We start from the raw sequence: 15,889 nt of genomic DNA on the forward strand, positions 1-15,889 counted from the left end.
GCTGGCTGAGTGTAAATTCTACAACTAGAAGGAAAGAAAAGCACGCTGAGAGCCAGAGGCGCTGCGGAGGTGAAGTGCAGAGGTACCGCGGCTCGCGCGCGCGAGGAAAGGGGGTGGTACCTGAGGACGCGGCTGTCTTTTTGAATCACAAGCTCCCGACTGCTCTGAACTCCGGTTCCGGGAAGTCTCTGGGGACCCAGGACTCATACGGGGAGAAGCTGGTCTGTCCGGCAGCGGGCGAACTTGAAGGCGGCTTTCCCTCAGAGGTGCTTGCAGCAATTAGCAGGTCACTGAGACCCGCGACTCCAGGCGGAGAATCAGCCATAGCTCCTTGATCCGCCCTTTGATTCCCTGAGACCCCCGCCCCACCCAGGCTGCGGCAGAGGCTTTTGCATGTGAATGTACCTAACTGCAGCCGAGCCAGGCAGACCGCTCCTTGACCCGCCCTTGGATTCCCTGAGACCTCGCCCCACCCAGGCTGCGGCAGAGGCTTTTGCATGTGAATGTACCTAACTGCAGCCAAGCCAGGCAGACCCGGAACTTCCAAGAGAAGGCCCAAGGCCCCGCAGCGGCTTGCATTGCTTCACAGCTGAGCCTCTTAGTGGCTCCTGCTGTGTGGCCTCAGGCAGAGGCTGAATTAGCACCTCCTTAGATCCAGGAACCACTGTACCCAGTGGTCAGAGGGGGACCATCCAGATTGCAACTCCTCAGATCCATAAGGGACACACTCAGGAAGCAGACTCAGTGAGCACCAAAGCCCCACTGAAGCAAGTCTTGCCCCAGAAGGGTGTCTTCAGCACAGAAGTTCTCCCACTTTAGACACAGCTGATTCTCACAGCCAATTGGCCTGGAGTTCAATTCCTCCCAGTGATCCTACAACAACCAAGGCACCAAGAGTGCACCAAGAGTGTCCACCCCAGGTAACTGGGGAGGCTGAGCTACTGGGCCCTACAGGACACCTGGCGCGCAGGGCCACTCTATCAACACAGGGAAGCTGCCAAAATGCGGAGACAAAGAAACAGGTCACAAATGGCAGAAATGGAGGAAAGCAAACGACTGGATATAGAGTTCAAGGCCACGTTTATAAGGTTTTTCAAGAATTTTATGGAAACCGCCAATAAATTTAATGAATCCCTCAATAAGTATAGGGAGACCATGGAGGACATGAAAAAGGACCAACTAGAAATTAAGCATACACTGACTGAAATAAAGAATAATTTACAGAGATCCAACAGCAGACAAGAGGATCCCAAGAATCAAGTCAAAGATTTGAAATACAAAGAAACAAAAAATACCCAACCGAAAAAGAAAAAAGAAAAGAGATTCCAAAAATATGAAGATAGTGTAAGGAACCTCTGGGACAACTTCAAGCGTACCAACATCAGAATTATAGGGGTACCAGAAGGAGAGAGAGGGCAAGATATTGAAAACCTTTTTGAAGAAATAATGACAGAAAACTTCCCCTACCTGGTGAAAGAAATGGACTTACAAGTCCAGGAAGCGCAGAGAACCCCAAACAAAAGGAATCCAAGGAGGACCACACCAAGACACATCATAATTAAAATGCCAAGAGCAAAAGACAAAGAGAGAATCTTAAAAGCAGCAAGAGAAAGACAGTCAGTTACCTACAAGGGAGTACCCATACGACTGTCAGCTGATTTCTCAACAGAAACCATGCAGGCCAGAAGAGAGTGGCAAGAAATATTCAAAGTGATGAATAGCAAGAACCTGCAACCAAGATTACTTTATCCAGCAAAGCTATCATTCAGAATAGAAGGTCAGATAAAGAGCTTCACGGATAAGAAAAAGCTAAAGGAGTTCATCACCACCAAACCAGCATTATATGAAATGCTGAAAGGTATTCTTTAAAAAGAGGAAGAAGAAAAAGGAACTCTTACCATTTGCCACAGCATGGATGGAACTGGAGAGCGGATAAATACCACATGATCTCACTCATTTGTGGAATATAATGAACAACATAAACTGATGAACAAGGACTGATCCAGAGACAGAGAGGCATTGATTGGACTGTCGGGCCTTGGAGGGAAGGTAGGGGAGGGTGGGGGTAAGGGGGAAAGATCAACCAAAGGACTTGTATGCAAGCATATAGGCCTAATCAATGGACATGGACAACGGGGGGGTGAGGGCATGAGCGGGGGCGGGGGTAGAGGGTAACGTGGGGACAAGGATCTTAATCAATAAAAAATATATTAAAAAAAAAAAAAAAGAAAGTAAGAGCTTATAAATCTTCCACTTTTGGGATTTATCAACATTTTGTCTAAATGTACAATTACTTTTTAAAAATATGCCAAGTGGGCATTTGGAACAACTGTAGATGCTGTGCTTTGGAAATGAAGTTTTATGTAGACATTTTAAATCATGCTTGTAAATATGGGTATTAAAATCTTCTACATCTTTTATCTATTATTATGTAAAAATCAAAGAAAAGCAATTCAAGTATCCCACTCTTAAAATGTTATCACATTCTATATTATGTCTAGATGAATGAACAAATGTTTGTAGCCTGGTTCAAAGGACAGTAGTAGACGAGATTAATCAAAGAACCTGTATGCATATGTGCATAAGCCATGGACACAGACAATAGTGTGGTGAAGGCCTGGGGTGGGGGCAGGTGAGGGCTAGAAGGGGTCAATGGGGAAAGAAAAGCTGACACCTGTAATACTTTCAACAATAAGGATTTTTTTAAAAAAACTACCAAACAGGAAAAAAAAAGGACAGCAGTAATTTTGGATGTCTCTAAAAGACTCTCTCCTCTCTTGGAAATTACAAAGTGGGGTTAAGATAGATTCTCAACACAAGTAACATTTAATAAAAACAACACACAAAAAACCACCAACAAAGAAAACCCCTACCTTCCCATAGTATATGAACTTGTATTTCTAATCTTCCAGCAAAACTAGAAATGGAAATATAGGAATTTTCATGCATTGTAGGTAGGAATAGAGACTGGAAAAGTAAGTATACATCTAGCTTATGATCCATGATTCCACTTCTGGATATATATGCCAAAGACAGTCTCACACAGGTCCATTAGGGGATATGCACAGGGTGTGCACTGTGGTGTTTTGTGGTACCGGGAGTTGACAGCAACCTAGGTATCCATTACAGGGAACATACATAAAAGAGGCCATGAACCTAGGAGCACATTTAACTCAACCCTTAGCACATGGAGTTAAAAGAAAATCCTACTTTACTTTGGCATAGAAACTGTGTACAATACTTCTCTAATCCTAATATTTTACTCTGCTTCTAGAAGGATTTATTATGACATTCCAATAGAAATTTCAGGCAGAAACTAGAATGCAATGAAAAACCTGAAGATTCTCCTTTCCAGCTCATAACTAACATTTTGTGTGTGTTTGATCTGTTTGGCTTACCTCACTTTTTAAATTAATGTCAAACAAAAACAACCATAATAGCTTATTAGAAAACACATGCTTTTTGTAATATGACATAGAAATTTATAAAGAATCCCATAATTTTAAGATAATGTCAATATTTATTTTGATTCAGTTGTGTGTGAATATGTATAGGTAAAATGTTTAGAATATAAATACAGTTTTACATCTTGCTTTTTATTTCTTAGTATATCATGAAATGTATTCTTTGGGTTGCAAGATACTGCTTTTTACTTGTTTCTCTCCATATATGATCACAATTGTAAAGACTAATATGAAATCAGCCAATATTATTAAAATATGTAAGAAATACTGGTAAACATTTGATTTGACATTACTGAGATAAAAAACAGAGAAATAATTCATCTCCAACTTTTTTCCCTGAACAAAAACTGAAAAAACCTGACCTTTTTTTTTGTACTGACAATAGTACACTATCCCCCTTCTTCAACTCCAGTATACAACCAGAAGCTGAGAAAAAGAGATAAGGAATGTTGGGAGAAGGAGTAAGAGAGAAAACACAGAGAGCACAGAGGCGAACACAGCAAGAACATGAGAGAAAGGGAGGAGAGGAGGAGTAACCAGAAAAACAAGACACAGTGAGACAAGACAGTAGGGTGGGAAGGGCAAGAGCGCAGTGCACAGAGTATGGGTGTACAGAGGCATAGAGAAAAGCAGAAAGCATGGAAAGATACAGTAGTGAGAGAAAAGCATGGCCTGCAGAGGCTGCATAAATACAGAGAGAGGCACAGAAAGACTGAGTCAAAGAAAGAGTAGGTGTCATCAAAGGAAGGAGGGGAGGATGAACAGCAGCTGCAGCTATTCCTACTGACTCTTAAACCTTCAAGTAACAGGTAAAAAATTGCCGGACATACAGGTTCAGGACAAAGAAGCATGAGCATATCTGAGGAAATCCAGGTTAAAGACAAGATAGCTCAAAAAAGAAATAGAAATGGTCAATAAACATACGAAAGAAAATAAAAATCTCAGTGGATGTGATTTAAAAAATGTAAAGGAGAATAGATACCATATTTCAGGCCTATCTGCTTGGCAAATGCTAACAAGAATGCCATTGTCAGGTATTGACCAAGTTATTATTATTATACATTGCTAGTGAAAAAATAATTTATTTCAGGAGGACAACTTAATAGTGTAGACTAAAATTTTTTTAAAAAAATCCTCACCCAAGGATATGTTATTGATTTTTAGAGAGAAAGGAAGGGGGGAGAGAGGGAAAGAGAAACATCTATGTGAGAAACATCCATAGGTTGCTTCCAGTATGTGCCCTGATCAGAGATGGAACCCACAACCTTTTGGCACACAGGATGATGCTGGATTAAACATTTTGAATGTGCATACTTAATAATCCAGAAATTTCATGTTAGAAATGTATCTCAAGGAAACAGAAAAAATCCATAGAGATGTAACACGATAATTCATCAAACTGCAGATAATGATAAAAATTTCAAAACAATTTAAATATCTGTCATTAGGTAACTAATTAGATAAATTTTATCTAATTTTATCTTGTATATTTAGAAAATGAAACCCATAAAGCCAGTAAAAATGACTACATTAACCTGCATCTGACATAGAAAGATGTTTATGATATATTAAGTGTAAAGTTCCAGAACAATATACATGATTTCTTTTACTTGTTTCTCTTCATATATGAACATGAGTGTAAAGACTATTGAAATCTGTTTTGTAAAAATGTAAGAAACACTGATAAATACTTAATCTTATTCTCTCATTAAAGTCTCTTCATTAGGTATTTAGCTACATTAGAACATGGACATAATGAAATAGATTCAACATAAGAAGATATGTGAATCATAATACAAACCTGGAAGCTTATTTATGAAAATGTTAATCGATTTTGACTATTTCAGGACTGAGAATTTGGGTGATTTCCAAGTTTTTTATATCTTTTGTATTATCTGAACTCTTTACATTTAGTTATCTTTTACCTTTATGCTCAGAGGAAATAAAGAGAAATCTTTTTTTGATAAAATATTTGGTAATAAAGAGGGACAAAAAATAAAGTGGTAGAAGCACCAGGTCAAATCATCCATAGTCTATGAGGAACAAAGATATAAGCACAGTTCTAGTTGAGAAGAAGCCTAAAGAAAAGACAGAAATCCAAAATAAAAGATAGAGAAACACAGAGAAAAATAGATGAATGAATTTTAGAAAATATGACAGCATACAGGCAGGCTTAATGAACCTCTTCTTCAATAACCGAAAGACAAACAAAAAGCAACAAAAAGTGAAAAGAATATTCAGAATCTAGGGAAAGGACTCAACTTAGACCAAAAAAATTCCAGAAATACTGTCTAGAGCAGCCGTAGGCAAACTACGGCCCATGGGCTGGATCCGGCCCATCTGAAATGAATAAAACTAAAAAAAAAACAACAACAACAAAAAAAAACGACCAATCCCTTTTATGTAATGATGTTTACTTTGAATTTATATTAGTTCACACAAACACTCCATCCATGGTTTTGTTCTGGCCCTCCGGTCCAGCTTAAGAACCCATTGTGGCCCTCGAGTCAAAAAGTTTGCCCACCCCTGGTCTAGAGAAACTGTTACAAAGGCAGCTATGAGTTAACAAAAGAGAAGGATAAAAAAACAAAGAAAAAAATAAAAAAGAGAGAGGAAAAAAACAAAAACAAAACAAAACAAAAAAACAAAAGAGAAGGGAACTAGACTAGCTGGGCCTGATTGAGTCTGGAATTTTTCTCAAAGTTACAACTTCAGACACCCCAGGGGATAGCCAAATCCCTGCGAAGGGTATTAACCCTTTGCGGTCATTTGTCTACTCTCAGCCACCAAAGCTTTTTTATCGTTCCGGTCGTATGTCTGCTCTCAGCCACCACAGCAAGGAACCGTACGAATCTTAACTCTATTCATTCATGTATCAGTTCATAATTTCTCTGAAAGCTCTTAAGTGTCTAAGCGACCTTGTCACGAACCAAAACATTGCCCCGACAAATCGGAGATATCGAAACTCAATATAAACAAACGCGGTCGTTCCACACTCGCCATCCAAAACACCGTGGCGAGTCAGTCACCTTTTGAGAGTGAAGAAATCGACAAGCTTCAGAGATACTTCACAGAATTTCAAATAAAGCTTTACAGATTATGTTTAACTGTAATTAGGCATTCTCGCTTGTTAAGCTATTTCAAAATAATACTCCAAAATGGCAAAAAGAAAGTTACCGAAAGAAGTGTACTGCGAATCTGAAAGTAACGATGAAGAGTTTTATTTTGGCACCTTGAATACTGACTCTGACGTAGAAAGTGATAACGTTTGTAGTGATTCTACTAGTAGTGACGTAGTTCCAAAAAAGAATTAATAAATCTTGTTTATCCTTCATAATCTTGCATGTTATGTATCACTGCTCTTTCAATGGAAATTAATTCCGACCAGTACGACACCCGTGTCCAAATTTAATACGACCGCAAAGGGTTAACACCCCTCTGCCCTCCATATAGGGATGAAGGAATGCTTTTCCAATCTCCCAGGGGGACAACCAGTCCATGGAGATTATGACCTGGGTGAGAGATGTAGTTGGGGGAGGAATCTTACCTAATAATAGGCAAAAATGTAAATTGACCGTACATTCGCTACACTAACCAGCCAATCAGGCAAGTATGCAAATTAACCCAACAAAGATGGCGGTTAATTTGCATACATAGGCTCCAAGCGGCGGAGCGATGACTGAAGGCTAGTTGGAGCAGCAAAGACGGAAGACTGAAGGCGGCTCCGGCTGGAGTGAAGGCCTGGGTCCTGGGTGCCGGAGGAAAAACGGTGCTGGCAGCCAGGAGAAGGGAAGGTCTATTGCATGAATCTCTTCGTGCAACAGGCCTCTTGTCTATATATATAAAAGTCTAAGCGGCCATTACGACCGGATGACCACTTGACCAGTTGTTATGATGCACTGACCACCAGAGAGCAGAGGCTCAACGCAGGAGCTTCCCCCTGGTGGTCAGAGTGCTCCCACAGCCAACCTCCTGTGGCGGGCCAACCTCCCGCGGTTCTGCCCCCTGGCCGGCCAGCCCTGACTGGCTCAATCGCAGGCCAGGCTGAGGGACCCCACCTGTGCATGAATTTGTGCACCAGGCCTCTAGTAAACAATAAAGGGGAAATTCTTTTGCTAGATACTGGGCGGTAGAAGCCAAGATGGCACAGGGGGAGGTCCTTCTACTTTGAGGCATGTGCAGCAGGAGCCAAATGGTGACCATAATGGGGAGATGTCTAGCCTGGGAAAAGGATAAGATTGGATGAGGGCATGAAACCCCAGAAGATCTAAGAAAGAGACTGAATAGGGGCAGGACCCAGCACAAGCCCAGGAAGGATTAGAAAAGAGAAGTTAGTTTGAAAGAAAGCCTGCTTTCTCTTAAGCCCAAGGTAATATAATCAAAGCTTAACAAAGGCCAATCTGAGTAGCACACATGTACCAGTCAGTTCAAATGTGTTCTCTCTCTGTAGCAGCTGTGAGGTTCTAAGCATGGGTCTAGGTGCAGCAGTGCAGTGCCTGCTGAGCACAGTCAGGAACAGAGACTGAACTGAACTAAGCTTTAGCATGGACTGAACAGAACTACGAAGTTTCAGACACCTCTTGGCCAATGGCATAGAATTTCTGGGCCCTGGTCCTCCTGGGCTCAGTGAGGACAAGTGTGGGCTTGCTGCCCCAGAGGTTGAACTTCCCACATAGCGAGGCAGAACTTAGCCATCTGCTTGTGGATGAGACACTGGGCACCTGGAAACAGTCTATTGCTTCTACTCCAATAAATCTTACCACTACACCTCATATTCCTATGCATAGGTCCCCGAAATGCTTTCCTCATGACTCTGTGGAAGAACCCTATTTCCACTGGCAACAAAACAACTGGGACCAAATTTAAGGAGCCTTCACAAAGCTCTTCCTACACAAAGAATATACTTAACACTAAATTGTACACTTAAATGGTTAAGACGATAAATTTTATGTATTGTGTTTGTTTTAACACAATAAAAAGGTCATTTCCCCAGTCTGAAATGGAATTTTGTATAATAAACACATAGAACAGGAAAAAAAGATGATAAAATTTAAACCAAACATAATTGTTATAATTTTGAACTTAAGCAAAATAAATTCACTTCAAAAGAAAACCCTCACATTGGGGGCGGAGGGGCAGTTAAATTCAACTAGATGCTACTAACACTGGAGCAAGATGACTTAGAAGAGCCAAGAATAAAAAGATGGGCAAAGATCAATTATGCAAATGTACATTTAAAAATTGCATTGGATGAAACAATCAAAGACAAAATATGTTAAAAATGGAAAATGAACTTACTTTGGACAATTTACAGTGTAATTTATAGTGATTAAAAACTGTTATCTATATTGTATGTGCCAGACATAAACTTATACATAAACCTTCAATTACCACAAAGATAAATCAACTTTCAATTATATTCTTTGAAATCCTTAATGTATCAAGGAAACCAATATTTGGGAAGAATATAATAAATATAACTAACAAAGATGATATGCTACACATATTCATATAATTAGAATGTTATACTCTGTATGGAGACTCCACCTCCTTTATAACACCCTCGGAGTACTTAGTCATACATTAAGTTACAAGTCTCTATATATCCTTAAAACAGAAATAGAACTGAGCACAATCTCTAGTCACGATACAGCAAAATTAATATGCAGTGAGACAATAAATCTAAGCAATGGAATTAAAAAAAAATTCTCTCCTAAACTCCTCTTGGGTTAAACAGGAAATCCAAAGCTATATTATAAAACATTTAAAAGGTACTACTAATAAAAATACCACGGGTCAAAATCTACCAGTTATATACATTTTTTCCCCACTTGGATATCAACAGAGTTGAATAAAGCAGTGCTCCCATCCTTATAACCACTACCACCATCAATAACAACAAAAATATACCAACTTTAATTTCGTGAATTTTCTTGAAGCCTCAGAAAGTTGAGGTCAGAGGCCAACTCTGGTCCTAAATCTAAGAAGAGACTGCTGGTTACCTGGAAGAGAGATAACTGGATAGGATTAAGAAGGTTCGAGATTGGATTAAGTGCTGGAGACCAAGTGTGCCCTGACAAGACTGTGAAGCCCTTGGGGGCTATAGAAATTGAGGGAGTCTGCACCTCTTTGCTGACTATTTTTCTATGAACTCCACCAGGAAAACGATTGAAGAGTTTTATGAAAGTGTCCATTATAGTGCAGACCCAGGAAAGTGAAGCAGCAGCTGTTGCGGGAAGGGCACAAAACTACCTGGGAGGGATGTCAGCAAAACTGGCAGAATAGGGAGAGCTTCAGGAACCTGCCCCTTTACTAGGACCAAAAATCTGACAAAAACTGTCAAAATCAACCTTATCGAAACTCTGAAATACAGTCAAAGGTACATGGCAACTAAAGAAAAGCAAGAGCAAGGCCAAATAAACAAAGTAGGAGAGCGCTTTGTGGCTTTTTACTTAGCGTTGCTTGCCCCACTCCTATTCCCCCTTCCCTGGCAAAGTATTTCTGGAATGCAAGGATGGTTTAACAGTGGTTCTCAACCTGTGGGTCGCGACCCCTTTGGCGGTCCAAAGTCCCTTTTACAGGGATCACTCGCCTAAGACCATCCTGCGTATCAGATATTTACATTATGATTCATAACATAGCAACATTATAGTTATGAAGTAGCAATGAAAATAATTTTATGTTTGGGTCACAACATGAGGAACTGTATTTAAAGGGTCAGAAGGTTGAGAACCACTGGTTTAACACATGATTATCAATATACACCATATTAAGAGAACTTAAAAAAAAACCACCCATATGATCATCTCAATAGGTGCTGAAATATTTGGCAAACACCAAAATCCTTTCATGGTAAAAACACTCACCAAAATAGGAAAAAAAGGTAACTTCCTCAGCACAATAAAGGTCATATGTGGAAATACACAGCAAAACCATTCTCAATGGCAACAGACTGAATGCTTTCCGAAGATCATAAACAAACAATGGTGCCTTGCTTTTACCACTTCTATTTGACACTCTACTGGAAGTTCTAGCCAGACCAATTAGGCAAGAAAAATAAAGGGCACCCAAATCGAAAAAGAGGAAGTAAGACTATCTCTATTCACAGATAATATAGCTTTATATATAGAAAATCCTAAAAAAACTGCAAGAAGTCCTAGACGGTTTTGTTTAGTGGTTAGAGCATCAGTCCATAAACTGAAGAATCACGGGTTCGATTCTGGTCAAGGGCACATACCTCAGTTGCAAGCTCAATTTCTGGCCCGGTTGGGGCATTTGCAGGAAGCAACCAGACAATGTGTCTCTCTCACATCGATGTTTCTCCCCCTCCCTTCCACTCTCTCTAAAAATCAATGGAAAAAATACCCTTGGGTGAGGATTAACAATAACAACAAAAACCTGCAAAAAAACTATTAAAATTAATAAATAGTCAGGTTGCGTAATACAAGACCAACATGCAAAAATCAGCTGAGTATTTATAACACTAACAATGAACAATGCAAAAATGAAGAAAACAATTACATTTAAAATCATACCAAAAATAAAAATAAAAATCATATGGCATACCAAAGGACCCCAAATAGCCAAAACAGTCTTGAAAAAGAATAAGGTTGGAGGTCTTATACTTCCTGATATCAAAATTTATTTTAAAAGATAGGGTAAACCCAAACAATGTGTACTGGCATACTGTAGACAGACACATAGACCAATGGAATAGAATAGAGAGCCCAGAAATAAACCCTTACATATATGGTCAAATGATTTTTGACAAGGGTGCCAAGCACATTCAACAGGGAAAAGACTGTCTTTTTTCAACAACTAGTGCTGGGACAACAAAATATCCATGTGCAAAAAGATAAAGTTAAAGCCTTACCTTAACACCATATACAAAAATTACTGTGGCTCATGGATTGGTAGACTTAATATTGTTAAGATGGCAATAAATCCCAAAACCAACACAGACTTAATACAATTAATATCAAAATCCTAATGACCTTTTCAGCAAAAACTGAAAAGCTGATCTTAATATTCACATGGAGATACAAGGGATTTAAATAGCCAAAACAGTGTTGGAAAAGAACAAAGTTGGAGGAATCACCTTCTCAGTTCTTTCCACAAAGCTACAGTAATCAAAATAGTGCAGTAATGGCATACAAATAGGAATACAGATAAAAAGAATAAAACTGAAAGCCTAGAAATAAACCCTCAATTATATGGTCAATTGAGTTTTGACAATGAAGCCTAGATCATTCAAGGGAGAAAGAATAGTTTCTTCAATAACTGGTGCTGAGACAATTATTCAACATGAAAAGATGCTTAAACGTCATTAGTCATGCAGGACAGGGAAAGGCAAATCATAACCACCATCAAAATGACAATAAGTATAAAATACCATCTCATTTATACTAGGATCTCCCCCCCCCCAAAAAAAAAAGGGTGAATAAAGATAGTTGGTGAACCTAGGGACATAGTAATCCTCAAACATTGCTAATGGAATGTAAAAAGTGTAGCCACTGTGGAAAACAGTTTGACAATTCCTCAATAAACTAAATATAGAATTATCACATGGCTCAGTATTTCCACTCTTAGGTATATTCTCAAAAGAAATGTTTACAGCTATTCAAATAAAAACCTGTAGCCTGGCTGACATGGCTTAGTGATTGAGTGTCTACCTATGAACCAGGAAGTCATGGTTTGATTCCTGGTCAGGGCACATGTCTGGGTTGCGGGATCGACTTCCAGTAGGGGGTGTGCAGGAAGCAGACAATCAGTGATTTTTTTCTTATCATTGATGTTTCTATCTTTCGCTCCCTCTCCCTTTCTGAATAAAAAATATTTTTAAAAACAGAAAAAGAAAACTTGTACAAAAATGTTCATATCAGCTCTACTCATAATAGCTAAAAGGTGGACACACACTCAAATATCTATGAGTGGCTGAATGGATAAAATGTGGTATATACATGCAATGAAGCACTGATTCATGCTACAACATGGAGGAACCCCAAAACATTAATCTAAAGGAGCCTGACCCATAGGTCATATATTGTATGATTCCATTTATAAGAAATAACCGGAGCAGGCAAGTTCACAAAAATAAGCAAGTTAAGTGGTTCTGAGAGGCTGTTGGGAAGAGAGAATAGAGTTTGCTTAATGGGTGTGAGATTTCCCCTGGGTGATGAAAAGCTGTTGAACTAGATCAGCCGTGGGCAAACTATGGCCCGAGGGCCTTGAAATGAATAAAACTAACAACAACAAAAAAAAGACCGTACCCTTCTATGTAATGATGTTTACTTTGAATTTATATTAGTTCACACAAACACTCCATCCATGCTTTTGTTCCGGCCCTCTGGTCCAGCTTAAGAACCCATTGTGGCCCTTGAGTCAAAGAGTTTGCCCACCCCTGAACTAGATAGTGGTGATGATTATAAAACATTGTGAATGACCCTAGCTGGTTTGGCTCAGTGGATGGAGTGTTGGCCTGTGGACTGAGGGGTCCCGGGTTCGATTTCGGTCAAGAGCACATGCCTGCGTTGCGGGCTCTATCCCTGGGGGACGTGCAGGAGGCAGCCGATCAATGATTCTCTCTCATCATTGATGTTTCTCTCTCTCTCTCACTCCCTCTCCTTTCTTCTCTGAAATCAATACAAATATTTTTTTTAAAACCTCAAAAAATCATTGTGAATATACTCATTGCCACTAAACTGTGCACTTTAAAATCATTAAAATGATAAACTTTATTTTTTAAAGTATATTCTTATTGATTTCAGAGAGGAAGGGAAAGGAAGAGAGATAGAAACATCAGTGATGAGAGGGAAGAATCATTGATCAACTGCCTCCTGCATGCCCCCTACTGGGGATCGAGCCCGCAATCGGGCATGTGCTGTTGACCAGAATCAAACTCCGGACTCTTCATTCCACAGGCCAATGCTCTATTCACTTAGCCAAACCAGCTAGGGCAAAATGATAAATTTTATGTTATGTGTATGTATTTTACCACACACAAAAATCCCTCCTTAGAGCCTTTTCCCTTATCTCTTCTATGGAATAAAAAGCCTTAATCTGTGCCATTCCCAATTCTTTTTTTACTTAAAAAGTCATATTGTACTATTTATATATGTAATCACTATCATTTAATACCTACCAAACCTCAATTATAATATTTATGATAAACTATCTGGACGTCTTATGCCTTCTTTTGTCTAGACTAGCAGTCTCTAAATTATTTAATTATGCAGTCCTACAGGAAAAAAAATATACATGTATTTTAATCTTTACCCAAGGGTATTTTTATTTATTTATTTATTAATTAAAATATATTTTATTGATTTTTTTCAGAGGGGAAGGGAGAGGAATAGAGTTAGAAACATCGATGAGAGAGAAATATCGATCAGCTGCCTCTTGCACACTCCCTACTGGAGATGTGCCCGAAACCAAGGTACATGCCCTTGACCGGAATCGAACCTGGGACCCTTGAGTCCGCAGACCGACGCTCTATCCACTGAGCCTAACCGGTTAGGGTTACCCAAGGGTATTTTTAAAAAATGATTTGAGAGAGAAAGCATCAACTTGTCTTCACATTTCTTCATTTATTTTTAAAAGTCATGTTGTAGCTCACTTCTCTCTGGCTTCCATAATTTTCTTTCACTCTCTATTTCCTTTAAAAAAATAATATTTTTTATTTTATGTGTGTGTGTTTAAAAGCACACACCTGAACTAGATAGTGGTAATGAAAGACAGGGGAGAATGTCTTGAAAGACAGGGAGAAATGAATCAACAAAAAAACGAAACAAAAAACCCCAGGCAATATTGGTTAGAATGGAGGTCATTCTAAACTAAAAGCTCCCTGATGGCAGGGATATACTTTGCAGATTCTGAAGCAGTTAGAGCAGCGGTTCTTAACCTATGGGTCACGACCCCTTTGGGGGTCGAACTACCCTTTCACAGGGGTCGCCTAAGATCATCGGAAAACGCATATATAATTACATATTGTTTTGTGATTAATCACTATGCTTTATGTTCAATTTGTAACAATGAAAATACATCCTGATATCAGGTATTTACATTATAATTCATAACAGTAGCAAAATTACAGTTATGAAGTAGCAGTGAAAATAATTTTATGGTTGGGGATCACCACAACATGAGGAATTGTATTAAAGGGTCGTGGCATTAGGAAGGTTGAGAAGCACTGAGTTAGAGAGAAACATTGATGTACAAGAGGAACATCAATCAACAGGTTGCCTCCCTTATGTGCCCTAACTGGGGAACTAATTAGCAACCTAGGTATCTGCCCTGATGGGGAACTGAACCCGCAACCTTTTTAGTGTATGGGATGACACTCAACTAACTGGCCAGGCAATATTTTTGAGCATAAATTACCAAAGTAGATATTTGCAGTGTGGGGCAAAAGTAAATTTACAGTTGTTTATACAGAAAATGCAATAATTAGAATAATAATACAGGAGTAAACTTTCACATACAACTGTAAACCTACTTTTGCCTCACCCTGTATTTATAAATTACTAGAGTCGCAGTGCACCTTCTCCCAGTCTGGGACCCCTTGGGGGATGTCTGCCTGCCAGTTTAGGCCCGATCTCTAAGCTGGCAGGCAGACATCCCTCTCGCAGTATGGGACCCCTCGCTCCTTATTGCCTGCCTGCAGCAGAGACAGGAGAGGCTCCCACCACTGTTGCTGGGCTAGCCAGCTGTCTGGATGAGCAGTGCTCCCCCTGTGTGAGCGCACTGACTACCAGGGAGCAGCTCCTGTGTTTAGTGTCTGCCTCCTGGTGGTCAGTGCGCATCATAGCGACCATTTGTTCTGCCCCTTTGGTCAATTTGCATATTACACTTTTATTATATAGGATGTTATTACTGTACTCATCTATGTATATAAAAGCCTAAGTGACTGAATGACCACCTGGGGGCAAACACTCAACACAGAAGTTGCTCCCTGATGGTCAGTGTGCTTCCATAGCCAACCTCCCGCGGTCCCTCCCCACCAGCTGCCTGGCTCCAATTGCCAGCAGGCCAAGGGACCCCACCTGTGCATGAATTCATGCACTGGGCCTCTAGTATAATATAAACATATATAAAATGTAAATTTTAAAAGTTTGAGAAAAAATAAATCTAATATTTTTCTTTCTATACTCCAAAGAACAAGCATCACTCTTTATAAAGCACTTCTCTGGGCACACTAAATTTTATTCTTGGGTTAAATTGTGTGTTGACCCTTGTGAGATGTCTTTGCTGAACACTATAGTAAGGTCGTATTAGCCTTATAGGCATTATTACTGAACCTACTGTAAGGATGCTGCTGAGGACTCTATTACACTGTGGTTCCTTCTTTATGAGGACAGATGAGTAAATTTCTTCTAGGTTTTAGTACCAGAAATATGTAATGCTTTTGAGAATTCGGTTTGTTTTTA

At 39.5% G+C, this 15,889-nt stretch overlaps 1 protein-coding gene across 1 annotated transcript in view; it reads right to left on the minus strand.

The window, feature by feature from the left end:
• Positions 1-15,889, minus strand: part of ALMS1 (ALMS1 centrosome and basal body associated protein) — a 152,801-nt gene that overhangs the window by 20,910 nt on the left and 116,002 nt on the right. The gene's annotated exons all lie outside the window — the stretch shown is intronic.

Source organism: Myotis myotis, unplaced genomic scaffold (assembly GCF_014108235.1).
Source record: "Myotis myotis isolate mMyoMyo1 unplaced genomic scaffold, mMyoMyo1.p scaffold_m19_p_14, whole genome shotgun sequence".
Lineage (NCBI taxonomy): Eukaryota > Metazoa > Chordata > Mammalia > Chiroptera > Vespertilionidae > Myotis > Myotis myotis.